Here is a 14130-nt window from a genome sequence, read left to right as displayed (position 1 = left end):
CAAAGTTAAATCATGACAAACTTGCTCTCTTCAAATTATTCATGAACCTACCGGCAAATTAACACTGTATTTAATGAATTCCTAAGACGCCACTAGCTTATTACCCTAAGACAACACACATCAGGGAAAATGATAGGTTTTTTTATGGGTTCCTGAATCACTGGTTTGAGGGTCAGAGTTTGAATAATAATGCACTCTTTAGAATTTTCTCATGAACTATCCAACTACACTTGTTCTTTCTGCTTACATCAGCATACATCTATTCTAGAAATTTCTGAAAAAAAAAAAAAGACTCACAGTGTCAGGCTCACTTCTATCCCGTTTTTACAATGGGACCATTTAGGGCAGGGACTCAGTAGATCTGTCTCATCAGTCACCCACTGCTGTCTTTTGCATAGACACTTCATTCCAGGTGCTGTTTTAAACCTTAAATACAAAGAGCAAATTGTGCATATTATCAGGGCTTATCTGGGTCTCCTACATTTACTGCTGTGAGATTTGGGGTCCCATTAAAGCTGCAGGTGGTACAGGATTGTTTGCTTAAAACCCAAGATGCATCGCGGTGTGTATTAAGCATGCGGATGGACTCTGAAGCCAAGCGTGCTTGTCACTACGGTAAGGAAGGACGTCCAACTCTACTCCACCACATTGCCCTCTGTGAAACAGCAACTGGAGTCCAGTAGACTGAGGGGACAGGCAGATATGAGGACAGGGATAACTTGCTGGAGTTTTCCATTCACTCATTCTTAACAAGGTCCTAAAACAGGAGCAGTGGCGCATGCCTTTAATCCCAGTACTTGGCAGGCAGAGGAAGGTGGATTGCTGTGAGTTCGAGGCCAGCCTGGTTTACAAAGTGAATCCAAGCCAGCCAAGGCTACACAGAGAGACCCTGTCTCCCAAAACCAAACCAACACAACACAAACCAAAACAAAAAAAGCAAAAAACCCAAAACAACAACAACAACAACAACAAAAACCCAAACAAGATCCTGTAGTATTGTGCTCAATCCAACAACTGCTCCCCATCCTCTTCCTCCCCTCACCCCCGACTCCCTGCCTTTTTCTTTTCTTTCAGTGTTGGGGACTGAACCCAGGGCTTTACATGCAAGGCATATATTGCACTATTCCACTGAACTCCATCCCAAGCACCACAGACTTGGTTTTCATATTTCTTTTTCTTCATCAATATAGATGTGAGGATCTGGCTCTGGTACTCACAGGACAGGAGTCTGAACTCTCATCTTCATACCAGGGGTGGCAGAGCTGCCATCTGAGTGAGCTTTGTGTGGCCTCCTTAAGGTAAAGGGGTAGCATGCCCACTATTAACATCCCAGATTCCTTGAGATTGTCCACAAACAGATAATGGGGTAGGGGTGGGGAAGGGAGGGAAAAACTAGAAGTCATTATTCTCCTATCTGGGAGTCACGTTCAGACCCAGTATCATAATATTTTCCCCCATTGCTGTGACAAAATTATTGATGCTAGGTACTTTATCATAAAAATCAGATTATTTATTAAGCAGCTTGAGGGGTTCAAGGGCAAGATGTAGAAATCTGTTGAGATTTGATGAGGGCTTTGCGGCTGATGGCACCATGGCAGCATTGCTTGTGTGTGTGAGGTATGGGTCTGGGTGTCACAAGGTAAGCAGGAAGTCAGAAAGTGGGACAAGCATCATGATTTCCTATGACAAACTCAGTCAGGAGCTAACTGGGCTTTCAGAAGTGTGTCTTTAATTCCTTGTGAGGCAAACCAGCAATAGTCTAATTATACATCACCATTTCCCACTTCGAGCACATAAAACCATGTGGTTTTACCTAACCCACATCCAAATGGGAACATGCTATTTGTGACTTTTTGCAACATGTGTGATGATAATGATTTTGTTTGTATTTCTGTTTTTCTACTCATCTGGTTTTTTGGGTGTATTTTTTTTTTTTTTTGGTCTGTCAGAAACTTTTATACCATTCTTTTTTCTCTTCTTACTTCTCTTTTGTTGTTTTTCCTTGGCATCCTTTTCCTCTGCTTCTCTAGACTTCTTTATGTCATTAGCTTGGGAAAAGGCCAAAGGCAAACAAGCACCCATCCTTCCTGTAGAAGGAACCTCTTGTGTAATGTGTGGATACACAGTGTATTTAATAGACACCTGTTAACAACAACAACAACAACAACAACAACAACAACAACAAAATAAACCTATGGCTTACGTCTGAGACAGGAAATAGAAGGGACATCCAGCAGGCAGAAGGGATTCTGGGAGCAGACAAGATGTGAAGAGGATAGACTCATGGTGCCTGAGCTCAGGTAACCAAACATGTGGTAGAATGTAAATTAATGTAAATGGGTGATTTTTAAGTTATGAGCTAGTCAGAGAAAAGCCTAGCTATACCACCTAGGTATTTGTAAAATAATAATTGAGTCTCATGAGTACTTATTTCCAGAGAGCTATGCAGGTGGGAAGAAAAACATCTTGACCTACTACCTACACCCCCCTTCCCACTGCTCCTTCCATGTGGTAGGGACTTTTCAGAAAAGGGGTCTCTTTAACCTTATCCCCTCTCAGAGCAGCATGCTTACTAGAAACTACTGGTTGATATTTAGCAAGGTTGGGTTGGTGCTAGGAGATTGGTCCAACCTGACTGGGAAATGCTTAAGCAATCTATTTATGACATCTGGAGACATTAGGTACTTGCTTGGTTCTAGCCTAGGGTGGTTCCTTCCTGGAACAGTTTGTGTTTTCCCGGCAACAGAGGTAAACTTAGGGACAGACTGGAGATGGTGCCTGCTGACAAAATGGAGTCATGTTAGGCAGGGCTCTTTACTGCCATGTCAGGCTGGCGCTGCTTCTTCTTTCTCTTTTTCTTCTTCCCCCTCCTCCTCTGTCTTCTTCAAGAAGTTTTAAAGTTTATTTCTTGAAAATTTAACACATATATATGTTATCGCTTGATTGTTTAGATTCCCTCCCACTTTTAGAAGACTCCTCTAATACTGCCATCTCAACCTTTTTGGCACTCTCCTTTTTTAAAAAAATAATTAAAAAAATACTTTACTCAGACCAATTAGTGATGCCCAAATGTGCATGTGTGCCGGCTTATCCACCAGAGCATGGTTAACTTACCAGTGGCCACAACCCAGAAGAAAATTGATCCCTCCTTCAGTAGCCACCAATTGCTGATAGCTCTCCACAAGGGTAAAGTCCCTTTCCAGTTCTTGAGGGAATGTTTACTTTGTTAGGCCATTTACATGTGGACTCTGGGGAATTGAATTCCCAGTTCCTATTTGTGTGGCAAGCACTCGCCTACTGAACCATCTCTCCTGCTCCTCAAACTTGTTTTTAAGGCCCTGGAAACCACATCAGCAGCCCTAGGAAGGGAATCAGCTTTGGAGAGAGACAGCCACTCCTGGATTTGAAACCCTTCTGAAATATCTGATGATGCAGCAGTTTTCTCAGACTTAGTTTCATAATAACCTTACCTGGTGGTTCTGGAACTCTCTTGAGATGAGGGACACAAAAACTACTATTGTCTTTTTTTTTTTTTCTGGACAAAGTCACAGTTCAGAGAAAGTAGGCTTCCATGTTTCTATCAGGCTTAGAATAAGCTAAACACACTTAATGTGTGTTTATACAATCATGAAAACAGCTTATTTTATTGAAAATAACAGAAGTATTTCTCACTACACATCTCTGGGTAGTGAGAAACTCAAACTTGTTCTGGTCAAGTGAAGAGGAAATAAAGTAAAGGGGTAGAGATTTCCCCTATTCCCTACCCCCTGTATATACCAGAAAGAGGCACTGCCTGACATGGGTGCTTAGAAACAAACTCAGGTCTTCTGAAGGAGCAGCAGCAAGCACTCTTAGCTTTTGAGCCGTCTCTCCAGCCCCAACACTGGTGGATCTTAGTGATAGTGTCTCTTGTCATTTTTAAACGCTAAATTATCCTTTCAGAAATTACAGCAGCTGGAGGGGACTTTTTCATATGTGATATTCGGTTTCATAAATGATATAACAGTTCATCTTCACTGTCACCTCAACAGGGCTTGGAATCACCTAGGAGACACACTCTGGTTGTGTCGACGAGGGTGCTCCCAGAGAGGTTTCCCTGAGATGAGTCACCCTGACCATCTCCCCGGCTGAATCCTGGAGAAAGCCAGTGGAGCACCATTATTCATCTCCTGCTTTGTAACTAGGGTCACAGTATGACCAGTGTTCCCAGTATCCCACTGATATGCCTTCCCTGCCATGGAACAGAGCCTCCTCTCTCACACTGTGGGTGGCAACAACCCCTTCACCTTCTAAGCTGCCTTTTTTCTCTCAGTGAAGACAAAAATAATACATGTGGTAACACTTGCATACTGACGCTGACACAGGTGTATTATGTATATGGTCTATTAATTTCCTAGGGCTCCTGTAACAAACTGACATAGCCTTAGATAGGTTAAAGTAGCAGAAGTTTATCCTCATACTTTTTTTTTTCCAGTTCCAAAGTCTTTATTGTTTTAGAAAAGAGGATCTATCCACTCAGTGGGATGAAGAGCTGTGTCCAGGGACCCGTCAGTAATGCTGAAAAGGGCCCTCGTTGACCCACCTCTACTCATACACCCAGTCATGGGCACAAGACTTGTAGTCAACCAGTTCTTTAGGCTTAAACCACAGACCGATCGCTAAAGTGAATAATGTTCCTGCCAACTTGAATGCAGAAATCCCCCCGAATGGTGCCTGGCTTAGAGTCGGCTGGATTGGTCTCTCCCAGCATCACTCGGGCTGTTTTCATCACATTGAACCCCTCCCAGACCATGGCCAGCACAGGCCCTGAGTCCATGTACTTCACCAGCCCTGGGAAGAAAGGACGGTCCTTCAGGTCAATGTAGTGCTGTTTCAGGTGCTCTTCAGAAGCCCGAAGGAACTTCATGGCCACCAGACGGAACCCCTTCTGCTCGAAGCGCTAGATGATCTCGCCCATCAGGCCGTCTGGCTTGATGGCGATGAAGGTACGCACGAGGTTGGCCATGGTCCGAAAGTCTGCGGGTCGGCTGGAGTCAGCGGTGAGCGATGGGAGAGACTAGAGCGACCACCAGCCAGCGCCGGGTAGGGAAGCTTATCCTCATACGTTTATGGAGATTAGAAGTCTGATGTCACGATATTGGTTGGGCTGTGAGCCCTTCAAAGTCGCAAAGAGAGGATCATTGCTTGCTTCTTCTTAACTTCTGATTCTGGCAATCCCCAGGTCTTCCTTGGCTTGTAGACGCAAGGCTCCAGCCTTTGCCTTTTAGCCACACGGATTTCTCTCTGACTATGTCTGTACAGATATCACTCTTTTCATAAGGATGCCAGTCATTGCATTAGGACACAGCAATTAAATATGACATCACTCCAAAGTGATGACATCTGTAAAGATCCTACTTCCAAATAGGTCACAGTTCAGGTATCAGAGATGGGCATTTGGATATATCTTTCTTTGGGACACAGTTCTATTTGTCATGAATGTCATGCAAAACAAATACTGCAATGACTTGTAGACACAGCAAGTGCTATGCTCTTATTTCATCTCATCCTCTCTTCATTTTGTTCCTTCTCTTTTTCTATCTCTATAATAACTTTCATCACTAGATTTAGACCCCCTTGGAAATCCAGGATAAACTTTTAATATCTTGATTCCAAATTTCAATACATCTTCAAAGATACTCTTTCCAAATATGGTAGCAGCAGTGTATCCCAGGAAAGACCCCATTTGACCCATTTCAAAGTGGGTTAGATGTTCATATCCCTGAAAATAGTTTAGGGATAGTATTTTTTTTAATTAGAGTAAGTCAAATTTCTTTTGAAGTTATTTCTAAGAACTTAATTTTTTAATTTCTTTATTAATTAAGTGTGTTCTTAGGCATGGACAATGTTTCTTGTTGGCTACAGAATTCCTATGAATTATTATTAGATGCCATTCTTCATATGGCATGAATGAAGATTTACAGATGTCTTTTTTTCTGCTCATACAAAGAGCAGAAAACCAGCCTTAATTGCTCTGTGCATCACTCATACTTTATACAGTTATAATTTTAGGACTGTATAATGCTTGTGAGAAATTATATGTTTTCAGAACAGAAGAACCAGACACTGACACTGGGTCACACCTGACAGGAACCATTCCTGTTAGCATGTTGGACACTTACATCCTGCATCCTTCATGTTCCAGCACCAAGAGCTTCAGTTGCTGTTCCTCACCAGAACAAAGCCAACTCCAGGACACCTTCGAAGAAAGCGTCCAATCCCAATTGGTCTAGCACTTCAGACTGTCCCACACAGGACTCTAATTAAGCCAGGAATTCCTCAACATTTAGAAACTGGACCACAAATGCTGTTCTTAGCTTGTTTAACCATTTCTCCAATTTCATTTGGGCCCCTGCTAGCTATTATTTGTCCCAAATAATCCAGAAGAAAGCTTAAGAGAATGACTTTCCATTTCCTTTATGGGGGGGGGGCAGGTAGGTTTTTGGTTGCTTTCTTGGGCTATAGAGGCTTATTTTCAATGGGAGTTGGTTATAAGTTATTATTGGTCATATTTAGAGAGAAAACAAGGTCAGATTCAGGGATGTCGCTCCTTTCTTTTATCTTCCATTCTTACGTTTGGAGATAGGGATTAAAAAGAAAGGAGGAATATAAAGATATATAAGGAAGATAGAACAAAAAGTAAATTAGTGAATCTACTCCTCAACTTAATTGTCACTCACAAAGTTATTTTTAATTCTCTGGTATAGAATTTTGTATATAGATGAAAAATAAGTTTAATTTTAGATATAGTGGTATAAAATTCTAGTGTAAGATTATTCTTTGCATATATTATATGTATTTCTACTCTAATATTAGGTATTGTACCCATATGACTCAATTATAGTACAAGGTTTACTTCCAATACTTTGAAAGTGCTATTGCAGGCTGTTTAGGATAAATAAGTTATACAAGTTAATTTTTAGTTGATCAAATCATGGTCACATCAATTTCCAGTCTATTTTTGTTACCAGAATATACATGTTAGATGTGGAAGATATGTAAAATAGTTAGATAAGGTCTTCAAAAACCTCAGAGACATGCAGAATATGGCATTTAAATGTTTTTTATTATTTTAAAGATTCACTGACTACGAGACAGGTTAACTCCTGGCAACACCCAGCCTACCTCAAAGAGGATGATGAGCATCAAAGAACTTCCTTATGGAGATGGCTTCAAATGTGGCAAACAAGCCACTGGGCAAAATGTCCTCATTTCTACCACAGACAGAATTTTGCCTAAAAAAAGGGCAAGTTTGGATGCAGGCAGAGTCGATGACCATACTCTGCCAAGACAGGGTAAGCAAGTCCTCAATAGTTCCTGCCTCCCAAATATGTCTGTCAGATATATTGGGCCAGAAGGCTGAAGATGATGTTCCAACACTATAGAGAGTTTTGGGTGACTGTTCGGGTAGCAAACTGTCTCTGAAATCTTCTCATTTGGGAAGCTGTAACCTGCACTCCTGGCATACTCAGGTAGTGAAATTTATTCTTCCTCAAGTCTCTGATGGGGGCTTAAGACCAGATAGTTTAGTTTTACAATTAAGCTTAGTTGTTAAGGGTTTAAGATGTTTTTAGGTCTAGATAGATGTTTTAACTTGATAATGATGAGATATGATAGATATTGATTTACATTCAGAATTTTAGACTCCCCAAGATAGGAAAGATTTTTCTTCAAGGCTCTCAAATACAAGCAGCCAAAACACTGTGAATGTAACATTTATATAATTCCTGATTGAGTCATGGCTCTTCTTGCTGTGGGCACTTTATTGTATATAGGTGTAATAATATAAATAAATATATATGTAAAAAATAAAAAAATATTTTAAAAATGCTTCCTCTACCCTTAGAGACAGTCCTGGAAACCGCTTTTTACAAAGCTGTTTTATAACAACTTATGTTTGTTCCCAGGCTGTGTGTTACAACTTTTAAAAGAAGTAAATCCCAAACAATCTTTAAATAAAGATTTTCCTCTTTCCAAAAAAATTAAATGTGTACTTTGACAACTTTGTATATGTACATAGTACATTCTGATTATTTTTACACCACCCTTTTGTATCTCTTTTCCATCTTGTCAACCTCCATCCCTCCAGGTCCCTTCTCTATGTTCATGCTGTTTTGTTTTATGATCCACTGAGTTTAACCACGGCTCTGTGCATAGTTGTGTTTATGGAGGTAGCTAATGGAGCCTGATATTATCAGCATTGTCAAGATATCCATCAAAGAGGAGGAAAAAAAAAACTAGGAAAACTGCACAAGTAAGTCAGCTATACGAGATTCCATTTTCAGTATATTTAAATTCACGAAGTGAGTTTTTTTTTTTATGTTCAACTTTTGAAGGAGGAAGATGTAAAATACATTTAGCATCTCAAAGATGACCCGGTTTGTAGCCAGGGTGGATATTCACGCAGGTAGGTCAGACCTGGCTGACTGGAAGGCAAGGCCAAGGCCAGCAATAACATGTTGAACATTTCCCACATCACACGGAACATCGAAGGTCCTGGCGCCAACTCTTTTTGGTTTATACTTCCGCACTTACTCTCCATTTGACGTGCTCTGCTCTGGGTTGCGTTCATGCCTGTCTTATTTTCAGATTTATGTGTGTGAGTCCCGTGGAGGGCACAGGTTAGAGGTCGGAGGTGAGGGGGAAGATGAGCCAAAGCGTTTCTGTCCTAGGATTCTAACCTGCCGGCCACTGTGAGTTAGCTTTACTCTTCAGCCCAAGCCTACAGCAACTCTCAGTCCGCCTAGGCTGCTGACTCTGCTATTGCTTGCCACAGCTCTGTATCCCCATTCGTTGCCTCTATTATATTAGGCCCATATGCCTCTTTGTCTAGCCAGTTGCCCTCTGTTCTCTGTTAGACCTTAGTGGATACATTCTGAAACACAGGAATCCTTTGTTTAGAAATGATGACTGCTTGTCTCTTTAAATTGCAGAAAAAAAAACTATTTCAAAATTCGTATGTTTCCTCACTCTTAAATGAACACATGAGGTTTCTGACAGATTGGCACCAGGCCACACCCATGAAGACATGCAGTTGCCTTCTGCGTATTCTTCGGGTTCCGTTTTAGCGAAACAGCTCCGGCCTCTGGGAATAGTCTTTCTTTACAGGAACTATTTTTGGTTGGTCTGTCCTCTCCTTTCAAACTCACCCCCTCTCCACTGCGGTGAGACACAGGTGAGGACACTGACCTCTATGTGATTTGGAATCACACCGCTCAGAATTTATAGGTCATTCATCAAAATGAAAACAACTCGCCTTTCTGGCTTGGCTCCAAGCAGCCACATCAGCTCTCTGTGGTGGGAAACGTTCTCTCAGAGCAGAGATTCTGGGACTCTGGGAATGGACAGTGTGGTGCCAAACTGATCCCACACACCCAAGCCTTCTTGCAAGTCCTGTGGAGACCCAGTCTGCTGGTGGCAAAAGTCACTTTCTTCTTGCCTCGCTCCTTCCTTTCTTTCCTGAATTTAAAGGGAACAAATAGGGCTGGGAGAGAAGGCCTCACAGGTGCTGAGGACCTAGCATCGTGATGTGGGGTAATATCTGAGGCCTTGTAAGCTGCCGGTGAAACTTTGATCTCTCTCTCTCTCTCTCTCTCTCTCTCTCTCTCTCTCTCTCTCTCTCTCTCTCTCTCTCTCTCTCATGTGATATGTGTATTTAGTATACGCATATGTGTGTCTGTGTCTGTGTAGTACATGTGTGATGGTGGTGGTGGTGGCGGAGCGTGTGTGTGTATGTGTGTGTGTGTGTGTGTGTGTGTGTGTGTGTGTGTGTGTAGCCATGTTGTTCTTGTGGAGTCCAGAGGATAACTTTGAATACTCAACTCTCTCCTTCCACCATGGGTTCTGGTGGTTAAACTCTGGTGGTCAGGCTTGTCCCACAGAGCCATCTTGGTGGCCCTGACATATTTTGATAGTATAGGGATTTGGGGGTTCTGGGGAGGACATCAAAGGTACACTCCCCTTCTTTGGGGAGTGTTGGAGGCTTTGATTTGGCCTTGGTTCTGAGCACATAGCATGCAAGCTGAGAATTGTACGTGGTGTCAAGCAGCCATTCTCCGGTGAACTAACTGCCTGGGACATCTTCACTCTGCTGTGAACTTACTGTGTATCATGAATCACAGTGGTTTTATTGTTCACAGAAAGTTGTCTGCTCTGATAGAAAAAAATATTTGGTTAAATTGTGGAAAACAAAAATTAAAAAATATTTTCCTACCATCTTTCTTCAGCATATAAGACATATTCATTTGTCTTTGGATAGTATTGTGTTAGAATGTTTGATTTTAAAAATGAATGAGTTACTCTAATAAGTAGTAAAATTATATGTGTCCCGAAGAATTGTCTTGAAGTAAATTTTGTGGTTGACTTTATCAGTAAAGATTTAATTTATGTATCTACTTTATATACTTATATGCCAGGATTGAATAAATATTTGGGGGGGGGAGCAGGAAGGGGCTATAAGTGGGAAAAATGCAAGATCTATGCTTGGCATGGTAAGGATGTTTTGGGGGGAGGAGACAGCTATTACACACGGCCTTTGGGTGGGATCTAGTCACACTGGAAGGACCGGCATGTGGTTTGCGGATTGGGCTTTTGGATCACATATCAGTCAACCTGGAGGTTGAGTTTCTACCATGTAGGCAATCAATCAGTCAGTCAGCCATGACTAACCAATAAAGGCCTCAATAAAATTCCACCTGGGGAGACTTGGGTCAGCCCGACTGCCTTGGATATGCTCTGTAGTCTGTCATATGTCAGAGCTAGGGAGGTGACACCCTGATGACAGTTGAAGCCTCACATTTGGAGCCCTTTGTATCCTTACCTTAGAATTAGCCACAGCCATGAGGGCAAGGCCCTTCAGGGAGGACTCTGAGTCTTTCTGGTGCGTGAGCTGAGGTGAGGGTGCTGCTGGAAGCCGTGTGAACTTGGAGACGGTATGAGGAGTGGGAGGGGCTGCTATGGACTTCCCCTTCCCCTTTGCGGCAGCGCTTGAAGCCTTGTACTTCGCATGGTTAAAACGCAGGTATAGATTATAGAAACAATACATATGGTCTTTGGCTATGGTTAACTTTGATGTATGTATATGTGCTTATTTGAAACTTTTTTAAACAATAAAAAATATAAAAAGAGTAAAAAGAATCCAAACCCACCACCACAAAATAAAACAACCCCCAAATATATTTTTTCATTTATTAATTTATTTAAGCACTTTACAGCCTGATCCCAGCCTCCTCCTTTCTCTCCTCCCAGTCCCACCCTCCTCACATCCCTCTACCTTCATTCTGCTCCCTTCTCCTCCTCCTCCTCCTCTTCCTCCTCCTCCTCCTCCTCCTCCTCCTCCTCCTCCTCCTCCTTCTTCTCAGAGATGGGGAGGCCCCCACGGGTTACCAATCCACCCTGGCACCTCAAGTTGCAGAAGGACCAAGCACATCTTCTCCCACTGAGGTCAGACAAGGCAGCCCAGCTAGGGGAAAGGGATCCAGAGGCAGTCAACAGAGTCAGAGTCAGCTCCTACTCCCAATGGATAGCTCATTCTCCACAGTTGTGAGGGAAGCAGGAACTGCCTCTGACACTCTGACATGAACTCTGGTCCCCTGATTTGATCGGTTCCCCTTGGTGGGTAGGCCTGGTGGGAAAACAGAGAAAGGGGAAGCAGGTAATCTGGATGAGACCTGATAGGCTGTGGTCATATGGTGGGGGAGGAGGTCCCCTTCTGTCTAGGGGAGGGGAATAGGGCAGAAGATGGAAGATACCATTGAGGAGATAACAATTGGGATGTAATCTGAATAAATTATAATAAATTAAAATTTAAAAAACAAAACAAACCAACCAAACAAAAATTCTTCCGTATATATATCCAAAGAATGCTTTATTTTACCACAACTGTGGAGAATGAGCTTTCCATTGGCTGTATCTGCATTGTCCTTGGTTGGTGCAACAGTTTGTGCAGGCACTCCTGGGTCCAGATCTGCCAGTCTTGATGGTTTCCTCATGGGGATCCTGAACGTTCTGGGTCTTTCCATTTCCCCCATTCTTCCATACTACTCTCAGCACTCCACCTGGAGTCCAGCGGCAAGTCTTAGCATCTGTCCCACTGGGTAGAGTTTCTCAGAGGACATCTATGTTGGGCAAATATCCGCTTATAAGTGAGTATATACCATGCGTGATTTTCTGGGTATGGGTTACTTCACTCAGGATGATCTTTTCTAGTTCCATCCATTTCAAGATTTCCTTGTTTTTAATAGCTGAGTAGAATTCCATTGTGTAAATGTGCCACAGATTCTGTATCCATTCTTTGGTTGAGGGACATCTAGGTTGTTTAAGCTGCTATGAACATAGCTGAGCAAATGTCCTTGCTGTATGGTGAGCATCTTTTGGGTATATACCCAGTAGTAGAATAGCTGGGTCTTGAGGTAGCACTAGTTTTTCTGAAAAACTGCCAGATTGATTTCCAAAGTAGTTGTACAAGTTTGTGCTCCCACCAGCAGTGGAGGAGTGTTCTCTTTGCTCCACATCCTCGCCAGCATGTGCTGTCACTTGAGTTTTTGATCTTAGCCATTCTGATAGGTGTAAGATGGAATCTCCACGTCATTTTGATTTGCATTTCCCTGATGACTAAGGATGTTCAGCATTTCTTTAAGTGTTTCTTAGCCATTTGATATTCTTCTGTTGATAATTCTGCTTAGCTCTGTACCTCATTTTTAAAATTGGTATATTTGGTTTGGTGGTGTTTCATTTCTTGTATTCTTTATATATTTTGGATATCAGCCCTTTGTTGGATGTAGGGTTGGTGAAGATCTTTTCTCAGTCTGTAGGCTGCGGTTTTGTTCTGTGGACAGTTTCCTTTGCCTTACAGAAGCTTTTCAGTTTCATGAAGTCCCATTTATTGTTGATCTCAGAGCCTGAGCTGTTGGTGTTCTGTTCAAGAAGTTGTCTCCTGTGCCATTGAGTTCAAGCCTCCCCCCACTTTTTGTTTTAACAGATTTAGTTGTCTGGTTTTATGTTGCAGTCTTTAATCAACTTGGACTTTAGTTCTGTGCACCATGATAAATATGGATTGATTTGTATTTTTCTACATGTAGACATCCAGTTAGACCAATATCACTTGTTGATGATGCTATCTTTTTTCCATTGTATGGATTTGGGTTGTCAAAAATCAAGTGTCTATAGGTGTGTGGGTTTATTTCTTGGTTTTCAATTTGGTTCCATTGATCAACCAGCCTATTTCTATGCCAGTCCATGCTATTTTTATTACTGCTCCTCTCTAGTACAGCTTGGGATAAGGGATGGAGACTCCTTCAAAAGATTTTTTATTGTACAGGATTGTTTTAGCTATTCTGGTTTTTTTTGTCCATATGAAGTTGAGAATTGATCTTTCTAGGTATGAAAGAATTGAGTAGGCATTTTAATAGGGATTGCATTGAATCTGTAGATTGATTTTGGTAAGATGGCCATTTTTACTATGTTGATTCTCCTGATCCACAAGCATGAGAGATCTTACATCTTCTGTTATCTTTTTCAATTTATTTCTTCAGAAACTTGAAGGATTTTTTTTTATACAAGTCTTTCATTTGCTTGGTTAGAGTTACACCAAAACATTATTAGTGGCTTTTGTGAAGGGTGTAGTTTCCCTAATTTTTTTCCTCAGGCTATTTGTCATTTGTATACAGGAGGGCAACTGATTAAAAAAAATTAATCTTGTATCTGCCCACTTTGCTGAAGATGTTCGTCAGCTATAGGTGTGTTCTCTGGTGGGATTTTGAGGGTTACTTATGTACACTATCATATCATCTCTGAATAGCAATACTTTGTCTTCCTCCTTTCCAACGTGGATCCTCTTGATCTCCTTTTGTTGTCTTATTATTCTAGCTAGTTCTTCAAGTACTATATTGAAGAGGTATGGAGAGAGTGAGAAGCTTTGTCTAATCACTGATTTTAGTGGAATTTCTTTGAGTTTCTCTTAATTTAATTTGATGTTGGCTACTGGCTTGCTGTATACAACCTTTATTATGTTTAGGTATGTGCCTTGTATCCCTGATCTCTCTAAGCCTGTAAACATGAATGGGTGTTGGATTTTGTCAAATGTTTTTTGAC

General features: G+C 41.6%; 1 pseudogene across 1 annotated transcript; it reads right to left on the bottom strand.

Annotated features, from left to right (window-relative positions):
• Positions 1-4460: 4460 nt before the first annotated feature.
• LOC311585054 (nucleoside diphosphate kinase B-like) lies at positions 4461-5085 on the bottom strand (annotated as a pseudogene). The gene has a single exon. The product of its transcript is annotated as a nucleoside diphosphate kinase B-like (transcript).
• Positions 5086-14130: the final 9045 nt, after the last annotated feature.

This window comes from Acomys minous (assembly GCF_964271855.1).
Source record: "Acomys minous genome assembly, chromosome: 15".
Taxonomy (NCBI): domain Eukaryota; kingdom Metazoa; phylum Chordata; class Mammalia; order Rodentia; family Muridae; genus Acomys; species Acomys minous.
Note: the sequence above shows the minus strand (reverse complement) of the source record. Positions and strands in the feature narration are given on the sequence as shown.